Genomic DNA, 21,715 nt, shown 5'->3' with positions numbered 1-21,715 from the left:
TATGTACACACCATTATGATTGTCGCTATCGTTTGATAAAAAAAAATATATATCATTAGAGAAATATTTTTACCTGCAAATACACACAGCACAATTTATTTATACACAATAATAAGGGTAACACAAAATATCATTAAATCATCTTTATTAGAAGTTGTTATCATCAGCTTTGAGCAAGCCATGTTCAATAGTAAATCGGGATCTTTATAAATCATATTACTTTGAATGGACAGTTCATTAGTCCTTATACCTCTGCTGCTCGTAATTCGTATTAATCCGAATCTCGCGTAATCAATATTAATATATTTACGGCATTCACCGGTAAGAATGATTAACTAGAAAGAATTCAATACATTTAAATGAAAAAGTTTAAAAAAAAAATAAATCAAATTAAAACAAGAAACATTACAACACAATTATAAAATAAAAATAAATGGATTATTTTTTTCGCACACTATCACCTGAACTAACAAAGTATAATAATGATGAGTAGTATTTTATTGGAACTTAAAAATTAACAAAAATGTATATCTATAACATAATAGCACAATGACGAGATTAATACCTGGTAACGTTAAATAATCAATAGACTTTTATGTTTAAAATTAGATTTTAACAATTATTATACCGCAGAGAAATCCATCGAGACAAGCGACAGCAAAATGTGTATTCATATAATAATATTGTCACATTCAAAGAACGTTAAAAGAGTGTTTTAAATTTTAATGTGCGGTTTAAAACGAGAATATTTCAAAAATCCGTAAACGGACGTAAAAAAAAACCTGATGCATATCTAGTTAGAACAAAAAAAAGTGCATCCTCATTATTTATTTTTTTTTTTTTATTATATATATATATATTATTAGAAAAAAAAAATTGTAAATACAACATCAACGTACGATGATTAGCCTGGTTGACTAGAAATGTATTGTGCAATGAATAAATCCAAAAAATAATAATACACACAAATATGAGATGAGTTACTAATCTAATGATGATTTCAAATAAACACAGATTAAATTCAACACTACTGCAATATGGGATTGCTCGCAATATTAGATTTCTCGCACTATATTTTTGTAAACATAACCTCAATTTTCTTTGTCGCATTATTATCTGTAATTTTATTTTGAAATTAACATATTTTACGCAGAGTAGATTAGACGGCGAAGCCCTTCCCGCCCCTCCACCTACTGGCGATGGTTTCCCCTGGGATAAATCGGGTTTGCGTACTGCCGAGTTTTAGACCCAATGTACTCGTCTATAACTATGGGTATTTTAATATATTTTATATTTTTTACCACATAATACTATGCAGTGCCAGATCTAGGAAATTTAAAACTCAGGGTATGAAATGCAGCACCCTTACGTAGATAGAAATACAGGGTATAGGTTTTTATACCTACTTGATTTTTCGTATATTATTTATATAGTATAGAATATGTCAATATTATTCTTAAAAACCATTAAAAATATAAATTAATAATCTTTTATTTAATTTAACTTTTAAAAAAATTGTACTTCTGAAAAATTGTAAATTTAAAAATTAATTATTTAGCTTTTTCTAGGTATATTATTATTAATTTTAATTAACAAGAACTTCGTCCACATTAAGCTGAAGTAACTGGCATTGTAAGATATATTCGGTAAGCAACTGATATATATTAGGATATGCATCTTGAAGTTAATTTTTATAATTAAATTTTAAATTTTAAAAAACTTGCTTTTATAAATTTTCAACTACGTTTTAATCATGGTCTCGCAAGCTATGTAATTTTGAAATTAATTCAAATTTGTTTAGATAATTTTCATATATAATATTTCATAAATCGACTGCGGCTCTTTTCAAGTCTTCCGTAGCCAAAGAATAAATTATTGTTGGAACTAAAAATCAAAAATCTTGAACAACATTTTCAATTTATTTAAATTGTTTACGTAGTTTTGTTAAGATATCGTTAACAAAATTTTTATACATTTTTTTTCTTCACTTATGTTATAAAACTCATCATCTGCAATCCACTATCACTTGTAAAATTGGTAGATTTTATGCAACATTCAATACGATAACGAATGGCTGATAGAAAATTCAAATGTGTTCTGCTATGTCCGCTAAATAAAGATTTAATACAAAACGGGTTACTGTGTGTCAACTACGTACTGACATCGGCGTTCAACGAGTTAAATAACAAATTCCTGTGTTAAACCTATTATTATTATTATTATTATTTTTTTTTTTTTTTATAAAGATTTATACATATTTTATGTTCATGGTTTTTTTTTATTTTTCATGATCTTAAGAGCACCCTAGTAGTATAATTTGGACAGTTTTGAAACCTTATCCTCCTTATCCTTCTGAACCGCCACCACCCGATCGCGTATGTGCGCGACACACATTATCTCCCCACCACTTTCACCCCCACAAACACCTATACTACTGCAGACGCCACTAAATACCCCACCAGCAGCGTCGCAGCATTCCTAGGAATATTAGCCGACCAATAATAATATATTAAAATGTGATTTTAAGCTTATACTTAATTAAAAATGTACGTACCAACTTGAAATAGGTACGGCTGTAGTTAGTAAAAATACAATACAAACCAAATCACCGGATAGATAAAAATTTAACTATCGCAATATTGGATAAAAAATGAAATAGTTGAATATTGTCATCAATGTGTCTTTAGTCTCGTATTCAACACCACATACCCATATAAAGTCACTCCATGTTTTCACAGTAGTTAAACTGTTGCTTTATTTTTAATATATTTTAATATACAAAGATGAGCAACTCACCAAACGATGTTAATGATTTGTATGATAATCAGTTAGGAGAAATGTTTGGAGTTAGGTAAATTCGATTAATAACAAAAAAATTATCATTGAAATGTGTTTACTTAAATTAAAATAATTTAGACACAATACTATGACAGTGGATACGAATCTCTTGTATAATTTCGTTCACCGGACTTGATTCGAGTGGAAGAATTTACCTATCATGATTTCCATAGCAGATTTTAATTTGGCTATTACCTCCCACCCACTACTAAAATATTGTTCCTCCGTTATATTCACTCCGAGCCAATATAATGAAAATAATTATTTTTCTGATATGGTAATTTCCTAACGTACATTATCCCCATTTGCAACTTAGGATATTTTAAAGAGGTAGGGAGTCTGTGATAGTGGTGGGGGTGAAAGTAGGGGGGAGATAATGTGTGTCGCGTACGTACGCGATCGAGCGGCGGCGGTTCAGAAGGATAAGGAGGATAAGGAAGATAAGGTTTCAGAACTGTCCAAATCATACTACTCACCCTTATACCAACATCGCCTCGGGCAACCGGTATTCATAGAATGGGACAAGTGGGTATCACTCGTCCCCCTCTAAATCCGACACTTATGTTATGCACACCGTGTATTATTATTGTTGTTCATTGAAATCGTTCGCAATCCGCCTGCAGTGCATGTAACAAATTCCAATGGCCTACGATTCGTCGTCACTGTACTGCAGGAAAACTGACAGAGAAATCAAACTGTACATGCGTGTATTGCAATGGCACGTTGTTTTTCCGCCGGAAGGAAAATAAAAATTTTTAGTAATAATTATAAAGCTATACCTACTTCGATGTTGTTCAATACGATCAAATATTAACCGTAATAATAGTAATGGAGCGTATACGCCGTTCAAAAACTGTACAAATTAATCACATTTTTTAAACGCGTAAATGGTACAGGTATATGACGTATTTTATTATTATTTTTTCAACAATCGATACTACACGAAATATATGCCTATTAATTTGCATTTTTAAATGTTTTTAGTTTTTAAAGTAGTTTTAGAATATTTCATTTAACGTTTAACGTGTGTCATCATGTGCATAGTCCAGATCCATTCGGACTCAACATTTATAGAATAAAAGGTTAGGTATGTAAACTACAGCAAAATAAATCTTTTTCCAAAAGGTGATATGTACACTGCGGCAATTAAACAATCTGCGACAAAACTGATAAGATACATTATACAATGCTGCAATGAATTTTATATACTTACGATAAAATGTACTACATATTAAGTAATATGTACCTATGTATACTTATGTACGTATGCCGTTTAACTAATTATGTTATGTGACATCTTGTGTACTCCCATGTTTTATTACTACTTGTATTTGATTTAAATTTAAATTTAAAATTGTGAGACATTATTAATTGTTTGGCATTCTGAATAAACATTGTTTTGAATTCCATCACGTTGAATTAAATATTACAATTTTAACTACTTCTACTGATTTCTAACTTCTTGATTCTAAGGCTTTTCTTACTTTAACGGAAAATATGATAGCTAAATTATTTCCAAAACTAGGACAACAATCCAAATTTAATTTATGAAGTAAAGGAAAAAATGAATAAAGAAAAGGTATTATTCATACATCTATTATTTATCTACGACTATACTAGTTTAAAAAAAAACTCATATACTTAATTGTCACCCAATGAAATTTACGATACTCTTTTAACCCTACCTTCTCAGCTCTCTTAGAATATGTTTGTTGTTTAAGTACAAATATACAGGTGAAGCTGCGTGCAAGCTACGTCAATAAATAACTTTACCACTTGGCTTTCTTTGATCTGGACCGACAATCGTTGGATACAGTCTACCAACATTTAAGTCTACAAAAACAAAAACTTATTGTTAAACTTGAGCCGACTTATTCGAAGTTTCTTATTAAACTTAACAATCCTTTAAAACCAGGCAAGTTAACATATTGTTAAGACATTTGTAGCAAGTATTTTAATTTATTTAATTTAATATTTTATAGATGTTGAACTAGCTTCACTATTATTATTAACTTCCATGTTTCAACCTACAAATGTAGTTTTCAAAAACAATAAAACCCATCGTCCTTCCAAAATTGAACAATTCAGAGATTTCACGTGTAACATTGTTGAATGTTAACCATTTTAATTTACTATATTATAGTAACCCATATTAAGATAGTTATAATGTATATTTGTTTATTATAATGTGTAAATAAGCTCAAAATTTTGAATCAACAAAAAATAGATTATGCACTATCTTTAGGTTTGACTGTTCAACCATATGTTGTTGTAATTAAAATATTGATGGGTTGGATCCTATTCATACTTAAATAACAATTAACGACACCTAGTACTTATTAGAGACTCCTATAGGATATACCAAAGCCATTGGTGTATGTTTTATAGCCTTTCATTCACTTAATTTTAAATACCCTGTTGAATCGAATCGCGTATGGTGTTTTATTAAACATTTTTTTTTTTTCAATATTTTGAACACTATAAAAAATAAAAAATGTCTATCAATCAAAACTCTTGTTCTAATTTGAATGCAACCTTTTTAAAAATTATTTTATAATTAAGAATAGAGCTTTAATTTTTATTTATATTTTGATTATTTTAGTACATTTAAAAGAACAAATGATATGTAATTAATGCTATATTGTAAAATATTATATTATAATAACATTTTAACTATCTATTTTAAAATTTTGTACTTAAAATATATAAATTATTAAAAAATTATTATTAATTATTATAATTATAGCATTATTACGATTTATTAATTATTATTATTATTATGATAATTTATAACTGCTAACTTAATCTACTATTATAATTATTATTATAATTATTATTATATTTTCTGAGAAATAAATCCATAACAATTTATAAACATATACCTATAATGTGTTTATTTATAAAAAGCCAAAGTAAAACCATTGCGTGAATCACAACTAGTACATCAAAGGTAATTTATCTAAAACAGCTATTTTCAAGAATCGATTTAACTTAACATTGATAATTGAAATTAGTATATTTAAATATAGATTTAAATCGCTGCCGCATTATTTTATTGTCAAAATTATCAAATTTGTTAGTACTAAGATCAACCTAACAAATTTAATAATAAATAAACTAAATAAATGATAACAAAACTAATAAATCAATAATAATAAACAACTACATTTTATAGTAATATTAATTAAACATTATAGTAATAATATAGTGTACAATTTTTTTGTTAAAATAACTATAAAAGCTTAACTATTTTAATTTTGTAATTTTAATCAACTTTATAGCTGTCCCATTTGTAATTATAATTTATAGTTAAAAATACTGTAAATACAGTTAAGTTAGCAACTATTTTTTTCCGTATAGAATTAGGTTAATACAATGTTTAAAGTTGTCGTCGAAGGCTTCGTGCATATTATGTTCTATGGTATGAAATGACTGTTTGATATATTTTAATATATTATGCTTAATAGATTTTTTTTTATTCGCCCAGAAATCGATTTAAGAATCACATGGCTTGCGAATGTTAGTCAATCGTTTCAGCACTCGTACACACGCAGCCGCAAACCTAAACAGTGATTATACTAGGTCTCAAAAACTCGACGGAACGATCGTTAAAATCCAATTCTAGGCGGGCGCGGAATCTACGCGAGTGACGTGACACGGTTGCGCACTTAAAAATACAATTAGAACACACACACACACATACATATACTATGTATTGGTTGTACGTCACACACTTTTAGTAATGTAATTTTAAAAATTCAGATACGACCAGTGGTATAACGCGAATGCTGTCATACCATCTCGTTAGCTGTCCTTTACTGACAATAAAAAATGAACGAAAATCGCCTTTGATAGATGAAAACTTGTCAGAATTGGTGATTGTTTTTTTTTAAATGCTTTACACGACTAACGACGATAACTCGTATTACATTTTATTATTGTGCTCCAAATCATAAAATAATTTTAGGATCGTACCTACTATGCTAAAACCTACCAAGAACACAAGAAAATCTTAATTTTTACTTTTTTCGTTTTTAATTTATGATATTACATTTTATAAAACAGATATTTTATTGTTTATAGTTATAGATATTGTTTATAGATATCGTTTTATTGACTTTGATTTTCTTTCAAAACGATTAATATCAATATCCGAGTATACCTCTGCTTAAAATAAAAAAAACTACCAAGAAATCTGACTTACTCAACACGTGTTAGTTACTAGTGGAACCGTTTTCGGCCATTCTGGAATGTCCATTTTTGGCCAATAAACTATTTTGGTCACCGATTAAAAATATTCTTCCCTGTTTTTTCTGTTATACTATACTAGGGTGACCAAACGTCTCGTTTAAAACGAGATTGTCCCTTTTTTGATCATCAAGTCCGGTTGTCCCGACCAACTTCGAGTGAAACGCTTAGAAGATTGTCCCGTTTTAATCCCATTATTTCCATATTATTTATTACATAATGTAATGCTTGTAAATGCAATGCTTGTAAATAAAATATCTAAATATGTTTAATTATTGAAAACCTTGATAAAAAAAAGATATACATCAAAAATAATTTTATGGAAAAGGTTGATGATTTTTATACTGTATTATTACTGTATTATCTTATGTAGAAAAATAGAGTTGTCAATTTGAACCATTCAAAAGTTTTCGTTGGACTGTTATTAATAACATTTAAAAGATTTCTAGAATGTATAAAAAAACAGAATGAATGCAAGGCTCAAGGTGAAATGTTCAGAGGCAAAAATGGTTATTGGTTATTTGTTCTTTATGATTTTATCCATAATTCTTCACCACACGAAGACTAGTAAAAGTATGAACTAAAATATTTTTATTTTTTTTTATTTTTAAATGAAATCTACAATATATACCACTTGGCACAATAAGTAGATGTGAAACAGATTTTATATATAAATCATTAAAAAAAAAAAAAATACATAGTATTCTTAATAATAACATTTATACATAGTGTGACATTTTTGAGGAAATCAGCCACCCATTAGTGACACTTTCATTTGCTATTATTTTTTTTTTTTTAGTATTTTAATTTTTAATTAATATTAATTAATATTAAAAATTAGTTGCCAATAAATCACGACACCATTTCCGTTTTAACCGTCTCGGTGGATCGCCAGGGATTATAGGATTAGCAAGATTTCTGACAAGAAGATTGGAATGAGTTAGAGTGCGGAGATAGAAACGTTTATAATATGCTTTAGCTTCTTCTGAAACTGAAAACATTTTAAGGTCTCTATGCAGGGCCGTGCTTAGGGGGATGCGAGAGGTGCACGTGCACCGGGTGCCATAACCACTGGGGCATCAAAATTATTTTATTTATTTAAATACAAAAGTAGTTACCCCCTGTACTTATGTAGTCTCCTTATAGCCTAAGATGTACAAATATTTGGTAGAAGGGGTGAGGGCGCTAAAAATGATTCTTAGCACCGGGCGTTAATTGTGCTGGCACAGCACTGTCTGTATGTATAGTATAGTTAGAAACATAGGGAGGGGCATTTAATATTTTGCGAAGTGCAATGTTTTGAAATGTTTGGATTTTATTAATGTTGGTTTTTTTTTGCGTTTCCCCAAAGCTGTAGGCCATATGTCCAAGCAGGCTTTAGTAGTGATTTGTAAATAAGTAATTTGGTATTGATGTGAGTATATTTATTATTATTGATGAGGTTTTTTAGAAGACGTAGACGTAGGTTTAGATTAATTTTTTTGGATTTAATACGCTGGGCCCATGTCAGTCTTTTATCAAGGGTTAATCCAAGATATTTAACATTCAAAGCACTGGGAATTTGAGTGTTATAAATAAAGACATCAGGGCATATGACATAAGGGGTGAGTTTAAGGGTGAATGACACATGAACCGATTTGGTTTAACATATTTTAAATCTCCAGTCAGTGTACCACTTTTCCAAGAGGTTGAAATTAAATTGGAAATTTTGAGAAGCTACGACGAGATCAGAGTGTATAAATAAAATTGCCTTATCATCTGCATAGTCAGCTGTTAGCGTATTAGGTGTCGTTGGTTGGTCTGTGGCAAATATATTGTACAGGATAGGGGAGAAGATACTACCTTGTAGAACACCAGCTGATATATTGGCTATGGAAGAAAATTCATCACCGACTAAACTTGAAAGTGGCGATCGGAGAGATACGACTTAATAATAGCGAAGTATGTAGGATGAATAAACTTTTTTAATTTATAAAGAAGGCCATCATGCCATAACCTATCGAAGGCCTGAGAGATATCCAGAAATGTACTTGTACAGTATAGTTTTTTCTCTAGTGAGTAAGAAATGGCGTCCACAACTCTGTGAACCTGTTGGACAGTAGAGTGAGAAGAGCGAAAACCGAATTGTGAATCAGGAAGGATGGATTTTTCAGTAATGCATAGAAGGATACGTTTTAATATAAGTTTCTCCAGAATTTTAGCAAAAAAAGGGAGTAAACTTATAGGTCGAAAAGCGGTTATTAAGTCAGGTGGCTTATTAAGCTTGGAGACTAGGATGATAGTAGAGAATTTCCATAGCATGGGAAAGTATGATAGTCTAATAATGGAGTTAAAAATATATGAGAGATAGATAAAGGCTTTTTTGAGCAAACACCTTGCTACTTCAGCAGTAATCAGGTCAAAACCTGGAGATTTTTTAAGAGAAGATTTATTTATAGCAAATTTTATATCATTAGGTGTGAAATGTTTGATAGGTTTAGATGGCAAGTAAGGTGGGGAGTTAAGAAAATCTTCCACAACACCAGTATTGGTTTGAGAGTAAATATCAGGGTGAGGTTGAAATATACCAGATAGATGTACTTTAAAAAGTTCAGCTTTATCAGAGTCAGAGATGACATAACTTCCGTCCGGATTTTTAATCGGTAAGTTAGAGGTTTTGAATTTACAAAAAATTTTTGTCACTCTCCAAAGACTGCCATCTTTTGGTGAGAGTTAATTTTGGTGAGAGGAAATTACTGAAGGTCTCAGATTTATGTTTTGTTAGCACTTTTTTAAGGCGATTTGTTAATTTATTGTATTTGTACTTATGAGAAGAAAGACGAGTTCGTTGAAAGTTAGCTCTAGCTCTACGTTTTTCTACTATTATACAACGGATGAATTCTGGAAGAAGATAGGTATGAAATGAGGTTTGAGATTTTGTGATAGAAGACCATGCCGTAGATTGAATAAGTTTTGTAAAATTATTTACAGCAAGATCAATGTCATTAGTTGATTTTAGTTTTACATTTAATTTTATTATTTACTTATTTTGCAGTGTTAAAATAAAGGACAAAACAGCTGGTAAACACACTGTGACTAAGTATTCGTCAAGTATTTGTTCTTCGCCATATATCGGTCGTCTTATTTGTATACATCTGAGATCAGTCACATAATATATATAATGTATTATCACCACATTCAACAAACGGTTTCAAATAGAGGTCGACATAATGCAATAATTTAATATTGAACATCTCGGTATTTCACTGATTTTCTAATTAAAACTATTGTTTGAAATGTCACTTAAATGTGTTCCTCGTGACAGGGCCATTTAATTTACATGTATTAAAATATTTAAAAACACAAAATTAGTTATTCGTTAATGAAACTGTAATGCATGTTTCAGGTTTTAAGTATTTTTAATTTTAAAGGTACAGTCGACCTCGGTAACTCGAACCTTGATAACTCGAAATTCTTGATGTCTCGAATAATTAAAATTCCCCTCCAAATAACAATTACACTTAATGTTTAAATAATCTTGGTAACTCGAAAATTAATTTGACGAATTTTCGATATCTCGAATTTTCTTATCCAAATTTAGTACTAAAAGTAGTTTATCAAGGCGATTATTTTTCGCCTATCACTTGTTCTGTAAAACCCGACCATTATAATCAACTAAATGTTTGTAACTTAAACCTTGATAATTTTATACAATAGATTTCATTTTTAGTTCTATGCCGTTTGTTTGTTTAACCGTTTATTGAGCAAGTGTAACAGTATTAAATCAGTGGTTATTATGGCTCAAAAAAGAAAATTAACAACATTATCACTTGCATAAAAAATAAACTTACTTACTTAGAATTATTGAAAAAGGTGAAAAGAAAAAACAAGAAATAGCCATAGATTTTGGAATTCCAGCGAGTACATTATCTACAATAATAAAAAGTAAACTGGTAATTTTGAAAAACTTTAATGAAAACTCGGCAACTCGAAAAAAAATGAAACTAGGAGAATACTCTGATATAGAATCCTGTTTATTAAAATGGTTTCAACAATGTCTTGACAAAAAAATTCCAATAAATGGACCCATTCTACGAGAAAAAGCTGAAGAGTTTGGGTATAAGTTAGGGCTTGTACATTTTAAAGCCAGCAGTGGATGGTTAACAAATTGTAAAAACAGAAATAATGTTGTTTTAAACAAGTTTGTGGTGAAAGTGGCGCTGTAGATGTACAAAAATGTTCCGTATGGATAAATAATTTACCAAAACTCATCGAAAATTATTCTCCAGACGATATTTTTAATGTTGACGAAACAGGATTATTTTTCAAATGTTTACCTGAAAAAACATTTATGTTTAAAGGCCAATCTTGTTCAGGTGGAAAACATAACAAAGAAAAAGTAACACTTCTGTTAGGGGCGAATATGTCGGGCACGGAAAAATTAAGACCACTCTTGATTGGTAAGTCGAAAAAACCACGATGTTTTAAACAAGTAAAATCATTACCGTTAGATTATCATGCGAACAAAAAATCCTGGATGACGTCTGAAATTTTTAATTTGTAGTTAATGAAATTAGATAAAAAAATGGTCACCGAAAAAAGAAAAATCTTACTTTTTATAGATAATTGTACTGCACACAATTTGACTTCAACTTTAAATGCTATTCAAGTGCAGTTTTTACCTCCTAATACTACGTCTGTATTACAACCATTAGACCAAGGCATAATAAATAATTTTAAAATATTTTATCGAAAAGAAATGGTAAAAAAAATTATATCGGCTATAGATGGTAACAATCAAATCATAATAAACATATTGGATGCTATACGGCTATGCGATAAAGCATGGCAACACGTAAAAAAAGGAACGATTGTAAACTGTTTTACAAAATCAGGTTTTAAAACTTCAATTGAAAACGATGAAAACACTCCTTATGATCCTTCTGATGATAATAACGATGAATGGAATCAATTAACGGAGAAAATAAATATTGATGAAACCTTTACATCATACGTCAATGTCGATGAAAATTTGGATATTTGTGGAGAATGGATTGAGAACGATATTATCTCCGATATATTGGACGAAGATAACCAAGAAGAATTCGAAGACCAACAAGTACAATCCACCATTACAAATAAAGAAGCAACACTTGCATTAGAAACATTACGTAAATATATTGAAGGCAATGAAGGTATGGAAGATTTATTTAAAACACTCGGTATTTTAGAAAATAGAATTGAGAACAATATAGTGTTAAATAAACAAAAACAATTAACTTTACACCAATTCTTTAAAAATAATAACATGTAAATTTTCTTTTTTATTTCTTTAATGTAAATACATATTATATAAAAATAAAAACATACTTTTTAAAAGTTTTTGATAACTCGAAATTTTTAGTAAGTCGAATTTTTATTTTATTAAATAAAATATATATTAAATATAAATTAAATTTTATTTATATATTATAAATCATATTATTGATTTTTAATTCCAGATCATGTAATCTGAAAAATACATTATACCTAATAATTATACCTTATAAGCTTGTTGATTAATATATTTCATAATAATATAAAATAAACATTTTGATCTCGTTGGACCGTTGGATAAGTCATTCTATTAACTAAACAAGGAAAAACACGATTCATTAATAATTGTTGTACAATACAACAAAGAAATTTTACAATCAATACTAAAAACTCTGAGCTAATACAAAAGTTTAAAACCTGTTGTATAATAACTGTCTTCTGTAGTTCGGATACCTAGAATTTATTAAGTAGTCATTTAACATGTGTTTTTTTGCAACACGTTTTGAAATTCAAACATACAATGAAAGTTAACTATAAAAAAAAAATCTAATATATAAATAATATTAATAATTAATTTCCCCCTAAACTTTTTAAGCAATATGAACGTTATCATATTGAAATAAAAATGCATGATAAATTTTATTTAAATAAAAATTATTGTTGTCAAACATAAAAGCATATCAGAATTTTCTGGAAATGGATTCAAAATATTCATAAATACTTATTATATTAATTAATGAGAAAACATTAAATGAACACATTGATAAGAAAAATAAATAAACCAAAAATACGAAAAAAATATACAAATCCAGGATAGTCATAATAATCATTATAATAATTTCTATATATATGTAATATACATTTACAGTATATTTATATATGTTACGGTAAAAGTACGAATACCAGTTAAACTCAGGATTTACCGGTAAATCCTAGATTTTTGCCGACTACTGTTAGTAAAACGTAGGATACACAATATTGTTTGGTCAAACCCCGAATGATTTTTGTAGTTCAGACTTTTTCAAAAGAGATCTGGTAAATCTTAGAATAAACAATCTGTGTTGATAATAAAACATTTTTGTTTATAAATATTTGAACCGATTAGCTATAGTAATTTCCGACTATTATTACTTTATTTACTGCCATGCCGGAAAGAAAACGATACAGGTATATTTGAAAATGGAAAGAAGCTTTATCGGATTTTAACACATCAATTGTATGTTTTCTATGGATTATTATTCAATTATTAAAGAAGAAAAAAATTTTTTAATTTATATTAAAACTCGAATTTATAGTTTTCACAAAAAAGTATCGGGTACCCGATGGTTTTCTGTTCAGATATTAAGACAACATTTTAACGATTTACAATTTTAATTATATTTTTTCGTTAAGCCGAAGTAGCATATTCAGCAACCATTCTTGTTAGTTTTATTCCATCTGCATTAAACCAATGAAGTGAAATCGCTGTAGCCAATGGTTTTACGCCCGCGATCACAGTTGTTTACGATACGTATCAAAGGATATTTTCGATTTACCGAACTCAACGACTAGCACCAAACATTCGAATAATTGACACACCGTCGTTTTTAAAACATTTATAAGAAAACAAAAATAGTCAATAATCATTTCGAGAGGGGCAACACTTTGAAAAGAGTATTAAATTGCATTCGCTGTATTATTTGATCACGTCATCGGTAAAATATAAATAAATAACGCTGTCAACATGCAACGCGGTTGCGCTAATTTCTGAACGGAATAATGGTTCGTTTTTTCAATGTAGAACGTGTCTCTTTGGCTGCGAACAAACGGACTGCAGAAAAAAAAGAAAAAACGAGTGGCATCGAAATTCTCTTGTTAGTTATGGGTAGAAAAAAGACGAGTGAAGGGGAAACAACGTACAATATTGTGTTTCAACCTATTACCGGGTATCGTGTTTTCCGTCTCGCATACTTTTATATCATTATGACTATATCGAAATACACTGGTAAGTCCTGCCGTTTTTAATTTATTCTTTAGACCTGATAAATATAATCGATAGTGCTTTATTTACTATCATCAAATACCTGTGTACAGTGGTTGAATTGAAAAAAATTTAGTAGAGGAGCTCAGTCCAACGATTTAAAAACTGCGTTTGACGTGCACAATTATTTAAAACAGACCCGTGAAGGGATCCGCCCCCCAGCCTTCTCCACCAACCTTACATATATTTTGAATACCACGTTTATCTTACACAAATATTTATACTACAAATATTAATAACAAACCATACCCAACGAATAAAGTATATACCAAATTATAACTGTATATACCAAACATTATTATTTATATTTTATTAATATAATTATATTTACCACACATTCGAATTAATTTTCAACCGATTATATATTTTGTATGTTGTTAAGCACGGGTCGCCGGGTCGACGCGTACTGCGTGTCTGCATAGCACAGTGACCGTGACTATAACCGTGCTACGTAGTCACTAGTCGATAAGACGTAATTTCGGCTAACATGAAATTTTGAGCTGAACGCGTTAATAAACGAATTTCAAAAATTGTTTTGATATTATAAATTATAATATTCATTATGAAATTGACGTAAATTGAAATTCACATTTTAAGGGGACTGCAGACGACCATATTTTAAGGAAAATAGCATAGGCAATTTAACATGACGCAGTAAGTTGGCTTGTTAGTGTGTGGAAAGTAAATACACATTAGTGTGTGTGAGACTAATCTGAAATCTTTATCAACATTATCGGTCATTAATTTTATTGATTCAGGAGAAACCGTCCCGACGTCAACACGTCGTACCAAATATCGTAGTCACAAATAATATGAATTGCATATATAATATAATTGAATAAACTATAAGCATTTTAATAATAACATTGATCCTAGCATAAATTATTTCTAAAATTTATTTTTGACTTTCAACTTGTAATTTCTATAAAATATATATTCTGTAATCAATGATTATAATTTATAATAATATAATGTATGTCATATGAACAATTCTGATGTATATTACCGTATTATAATCAATTATTCGTTGTACGAAAATGTTATTTTATTGTTCATATATTCCAAATTTTTTTTTTCGTAATTATTTCCATCCATATCCATATCCGCGGCCGTATTTTACGCGTTAGCGTAATTATTTTTTCATTATTATTTAATATTTATCAAATTATTTTTTTTTATTTATTTTATTTTTTTTTATTGATGAAGCCACAACTACAATGGTTATTGGCTTTTTAATCTTAAGTTATATTTACATATTGAAGGGAGGTAAAACTGAATACATAAAGAGTTATATTAAATTTAATTGTACATTTTTGTTAATTTTAAAAATTTAAAAATTTTGTAAACATTTTCTGGGTCTGGACTTAGTGCTTGCTGGAGGTTGTCGGATATTTCTAGACTGTCCTTGATGTCTCTGTATTTTAGGCAGTTGCAAATTACATGTTTGACTGTGAGAGTTACTCCACAGGTAGGGCATAGGGCAGGATCCGTTCTGTTCATGAGGTGTCCGTGGGTCAACCATGTGTAGCCAATTCTTAATCTGTTGAGGTTTACTTCCTGCCTACGAGGTAAAGATGTAACTGGCCATGGATATATTGAGGGTGTTATCTCATTAAGTTTGGTGTGCATTATTTGTCATATCTGTTGCCATTGATTTGTTATAAATTTGTTAATTATGTTTTTGCTGTCTTGTAGGGTATGGATATTAATTTGATGTGGATCAGGAGAGGTAATGGCTTGTTTGACGTATGAGTCTACTAATTCATTTCCTTGGATTCCAACGTGGCTTGGGATCCAAATCATAGTGATTGATTGAGATTGGAGTTCTAAAGACGATATTTGATTTTGAGTCTTTTTGCTAATGTCGTTAGGTTGAAGATAGTTTTGGATGTTGGTTAAGGTGCTTAGAGAGTCATTGAGTATGATGGATTTAGTTATTTTATTTTGTTTAATGATATCGAGTGAATGAGAAATTACGATGGCTTCAGCGGAAGAAATTGTACATAAGTTAGGAATTATGATCATTATTTTATTCTCTTTGTATATCACAGAGGCTCCTACTCCTTCGTCCATTTTTGACCCATCAGTGAAAAAAATTGTGTATTCTTTGTAGTCTTCGAGCAATGATTGTAGCTCACTGTTATACGTTTTTGGTAGAGTTTTGCTTTTGGGTAGGTCTGATATTGAAAGATTTACATCTATGTTTAAGATCCATGGGGGGACTATGAGGTTTTCGTGTTTAATGACCCCGGATGGGTCGATGGATATATGTAGAAGTTTGTCTTTGATGATTCGGTGTGTCTTGAGATTATTTTGGATTAGACTTATATAAAAGAGCATGGTATTTTTTTTTCTTATTAGGTGTATTGGAGGGGTATTGGTGATGTTATATAAGCTGGAGGTGGGACTGGATCTGAATGCTCCAGAAACTAGCCTTAATCCGGAATTGTGTATCGTTTCAATGGTTTTGAGATGTGATGGTTTGGCATTTATGAAGAGGAAGGAACCGTATTCGAGCTTGGATAGTATGATGGATTTGTAGATCTGTTTGAAGAAAAGTGATTTAGCTCCCCATGAGGTATGTGCAAGTGCCTTGAGGGTGTTAATTCTTATAGCAGACACTTTTCATAATTCTCTTAGGTGTGTGCACCAAGTATTTTTGCTATCGAATATGATTCCTAAAATCTTGATAGTCTTAGAGGTTGCGATTTAAAGATCATTTATTTTGATTTGCAGTGTCTGGTATTTTCTGAGTTGAGAGAAGATGATGCACTGTGATTTTGTGGCGGAAAAGCGATAGCCAGAAGTAGCCAACCATTTTTCTAGTGAAGATATTGTGTCTTGTAATATTGGTTGTATGCTATTTGTATTTCTCCCTCGGCACCATATAGTTAGGTCGTCGGCAAAAATAGTATGGTTTTACGGGGAATTTGATTGATTCACTTACGTCATTAATGGCTATAAGGAAAAGGGTGACAGAGATGGTGGATCCTTGAGGGACCCCGTTTTCTTGTTTGAGGGTTAAGGAGAGGTGGCCATCGGTTTTGACCTAAAAAGTTCTGTCTGACAAGAAGTGTTTGATAAAATTGAGCATATTTCCGTGACAAAGTATCTTGTGTAGTTTTTCTATTATTCGTGGGCGCCATGTGGTGTCATATGCTTTGGCAATGTCGAGGGCAACTAGTCCTAAAACTTGTCTGGCTTCAAATATTTTTTTTTATATCCTCCTGTATGTCATGTAAACTATTATATGTGCTTCTATGTTTGAGAAAACCATTTTGTTGGGAAGAAAGGTAGTTAGTTTTTTCGAGAATCCATCTCAGTCGTATGTCGATGATTTTTTTCGAGGATTTTACACATTGTATTTAATAACGATATTGGTCTGTATCCTTCAGTTGAGAATTTATCCTTTCCGGGTTTTAGGATAGGTATTACGAAAGAGTGTTTCCACTTTTTGGGAATTTGTCCTCTTTCCCAAATTTTTTTATGTAAGTGAAGTAAGAATTGTGTTGCGGACGTCGGAAAGTTATGTATGAAGCTGTATGGGATTACGTCGGGTCCGGTAGATAGGCTTGAACATTTAGATAGTGCCCAGTCTAATTCAGTTGCACTGATTGGAGCGTTGAGGTATTGATGTGATGGGTCGATGTTTGATTGAAAGTGGATGTGTCTATTTGTGATGTGTTTATTTATGAATGATTCGTCGTAGTTACTGTCAGAAGTGTTTAGATAAAAGTGGTTACCTATTAGATTGGCTACTTCAGAAGGATTTGTGTGTAAATTGTTGTATTTTACGATATGAATTTGTTTTTCTCTGCTGTATCCTCTGTATTCCTGCTGGATCTTATTTTGCTCCAAACCGAGCTAGGATCGCTTTTGGGTCCTATAGTTGAGGTAAATTCTCCCCATGACTTTTTTTTGCTGTTCTTTACTAAAAATTTGGTTTTTGCTCGGAGTTGTTTTAGTTTTATATAATCTTCGATTTTACCTGTTTTTTGGAATATTTTTAGTGCGTTGTTCTTGTTTTTGATTGATAATTTGATTTCAGGATTCCACCAGGGGACTTTTGGTTAGAATTTTGGTTGAATGGTTTGTTTTTCCTATTGATATATTAGCCGCGTTTATAATGGAGTCAGTTATATGGTTGACGTCGGATTGGATCGGTCCGTCTTTAGGAGGAGAATTGGTGGTAATATATGAATCGGTTAATTTGTTGAAAAGTTCCCAGTTGGCTTTTTTTAATTTCCATCTACGAGGGGATGTTTTGGGTGGGACTTTGCTTGATAGTATTTCTATTTTGATAAGGATATGGTCACTGTCGTAGATTTCGAGTTACGTTGACCATACTGTTCGTTGAGCTAATGATGCACTGCTTAACGAGAGGTCTATCGATGAAAATGTTCCATTGGCTGGGTTTAGGCGTGTAGGTTCATCATTATTTAGTAAGGTGATGTTGTCGATTTCTAGGATCTTTTCAATTTGTTTACCTCTACCGTCGGTTTTGTCAGATCCCCAGTGCGCGCTGTGACTGTTAAAGTCCCCCAGTATGAGGAAGGGAGTTGGTAGTTGTTGGATTATGTGTTCTATGTCAGAGGCTTCAAATGTTTTCTGATTTGGTATGTATAAATTGCAGATTGTGATTTTGGTCTCTAGTTGAATAGTTGCAGCAACTACTTCTATTGAGGTTTGGATTGGGATTTGAGAGCTAGGAAATTCTGATCTTATTAGTGTAGCTACTCCTCCGCTTGCGCGGTTGCATTGTGTTCTGTTGGAGATGTACGTGTTGAAATTCTTTATGTGAGGTGTATAACTGTCTTTTAAGTTCGTCTCTTGCAGGCATATAATGGTCGGGTTGTGGATTTGATTAACTATTTTAATATCGTTGGTTTTTTTAACAAGTCCATTTTTGTTCCATTGTATAATATTTATACTCATTATTTTTATTTTATTTAATTTTTAATTTTTTATATTGTGATTGTTCTTTAATTTGGTTCAGTTTTTAAATTATCATGTAAGATTACGTACTATTTGTGTGTCTTGTTTTATTTTTGGTTATTATTAATATGTTCTTATTCTTGAGGTGTTGATTGGAATAATAGATTAGATAATTTAGTAAGTTTTATTTTTAGCGCCCGGTCTTTTATCATTGGCCTAACTATTTCAATAGTTATAGATACTGTATGTATGTCTACCATGGTTTCATTACAGAGTGTATGAATGTTAATAGCTTTGTTTGAGAAGTTTTCTAATATGTAATTCAATTGAGAAAATGACATTGGAATTTCGTCATTTTCAGAAAATATGTTTTGGATGGATTTAAGAATGTCTTCTGTTGTTAAATTTTCAAGTGAATTGCTTTTTTTTTAGTTTTTTATTTGGTTCTTTGAGTTTCCCCTTAGTATTTTTAGATTCAATCAATTTAGTTATTAGGTTTTTGGACTGATCACGATTTTTGTTGTTTGGGTATGTTTCGGGTGGATTCGGGGTTGCAGGTGATGTGGGGCAGCTTGATGATGGAGGAGATCTTTTGGTTTGTATGTTGGGTAGACATGTGGTAGTATTGGTAGTATTGGGTTGAATTAATGTGTTTAGATTGTGACTGTTTTTAGGGATGTCATTAACATATTCTTCGATTTTATTGTTTTCTTGAGTAGAGTTCGAAGAAGTGATGGGGGTGTTTTCTTCTGTTGTTGCTTTTTGTGTGATATTTATGGTAGTGTTGGTAGAGTTTAATTCTTTTTTACAGTAATTGGATGTGTGGCCGGTTTGTTTGCATAGGTAACAAGTAAGTGTATCATCGGTTAAGAATATTCTGAAGTCTGTGTTATCATAATTAACTATTGACAATCCGGGTACCTTTTATATATCATCTGGGTGTATATATACCTGTCGCCTAAAACTACTTATGTGTGAGAGTTCGTCTTCGAAACCAGCTTTTAAGAATGATATTGAAGATAGTGTTTTAATATTGAATGATAGAAGGTGTTCAGTGATTATGTCATGCGGTATAATTGGGTGAGCATTAGATATTATGAATCGTTTGGCTGGATTGACTAGTCGCCTAAATGGTATTTGATTTTCATTTACTGATATGAACGAGTAGATTTTAATTAGTTCGTCGACCGTATTTTTATCTCTAAAGTATATACAAAATCTGTTGTTTGATATACGAGAGGCGAACGTGATGTTTTTTGGAAGAGTTATTTTTCCGAATGCTTTAACGTATTCAATTTGAGGTATCTCGTTTATTGTATTAAGTATGATGGCTTGATCTTTTTTTGGGAACATTGTGTTTGCTGTTGTTTAGGCGAAGGTTTTAGTATGATTGTAATTTGGTTGGAGAGATTGTGATAAATTTTGTATGTTCATAGTTTTAAATTTCCCATAGAATTTTATCGGCTTAATTAGGCCGCGGTGAGCCGCCGGCCGTTAATTATGTATTGTAGTTCACAGTGAATAAGATTACATATTACCTGTTTTGTTTGTAATTGTTGTTTCGGTGCATACTATAAGCGTACTGCTATCGGGAGCTAATAAATGCGATAAAGAAAACGCGTGTGCTTTGCTCGGTGGTCAAACACGTACTGTTATCAAATTATTATATATTGGATTGAACTAATTATTTGATTATTTATAATTTAAATTAATTAATTATAAATTAATAATAAGAACATTTTTTAAAATGGATATGAATAAATGTAACTTTCAATTCTCGTAAATATTATATTTATTAATTCGATAAAAGACTGTCTTTTAAAACTTCAGATAAAAAGTGATCCGTAAAAAACGTCGTTAGTTGAGACTTCATATTTTTATCCCAGAAATCATCGTCTCTTTCAATTTTTTCATACATCAAACCTGTATACAAATAACTTATTAATTATACATTTCAATTACAATCCTAATAGTTCAAAACTATATATTACCTTTAGGTGTCCAGATACAAAAATAACAAAACATTTTGCGTGTTATGTGCAGTTGACCCTGGACTTGATAAAAGTAACTATCATTTCTTTTCAAATGTAGTTGACCGTTTTCAATTGTGCAGCTTTTTATTTTATTCATTAAAATTCCATCTTCTGGAGTAAAACTTTTTGCAGACGCTGGACATGACAACTATCACTAAGAAAATGCGCGGACTATTTTATACTTTGCAATGATTGTAATTGTTAGAATACATAATTATTTCATTTCCGTAATCATTAGTTCTAATAGACTGATAATCGTTCGAAATGCGGGTAGTATTTAATATTTATGTTATGGCTTGGTACTAAAATTCTTAGAAATGTTCTAACGCCCATACGCGCATGCACA

General features: G+C 30.6%; 1 long non-coding RNA gene and 2 pseudogenes across 1 annotated transcript; 2 read left to right on the top strand and 1 right to left on the bottom strand.

The window, feature by feature from the left end:
* The first annotated feature begins 2,783 nt into the window (after window positions 1-2,783).
* On the top strand, window positions 2,784-5,366 carry LOC112686848 (annotated as a pseudogene).
* Window positions 5,367-11,063: 5,697 nt separating this feature from the next.
* On the top strand, window positions 11,064-13,835 carry LOC112686847 (annotated as a pseudogene).
* Window positions 13,836-21,110: 7,275 nt separating this feature from the next.
* LOC112686842 lies at window positions 21,111-21,442 on the bottom strand. Its single transcript, XR_003148927.1, has 2 exons — window positions 21,328-21,442; window positions 21,111-21,259 (listed from the first exon to the last, which is right to left on the bottom strand). It is a non-coding gene; the product is annotated as an uncharacterized LOC112686842 (long non-coding RNA).
* Window positions 21,443-21,715: the final 273 nt, after the last annotated feature.

The sequence above is a fragment of the Sipha flava genome, unplaced genomic scaffold (genome assembly GCF_003268045.1).
Source record: "Sipha flava isolate LNK unplaced genomic scaffold, YSA_version1 325_pilon_pilon, whole genome shotgun sequence".
Lineage (NCBI taxonomy): Eukaryota > Metazoa > Arthropoda > Insecta > Hemiptera > Aphididae > Sipha > Sipha flava.
The sequence above is the reverse complement of the archived record's forward strand: the minus strand, read 5'-3'. Positions and strand labels throughout refer to the sequence as shown.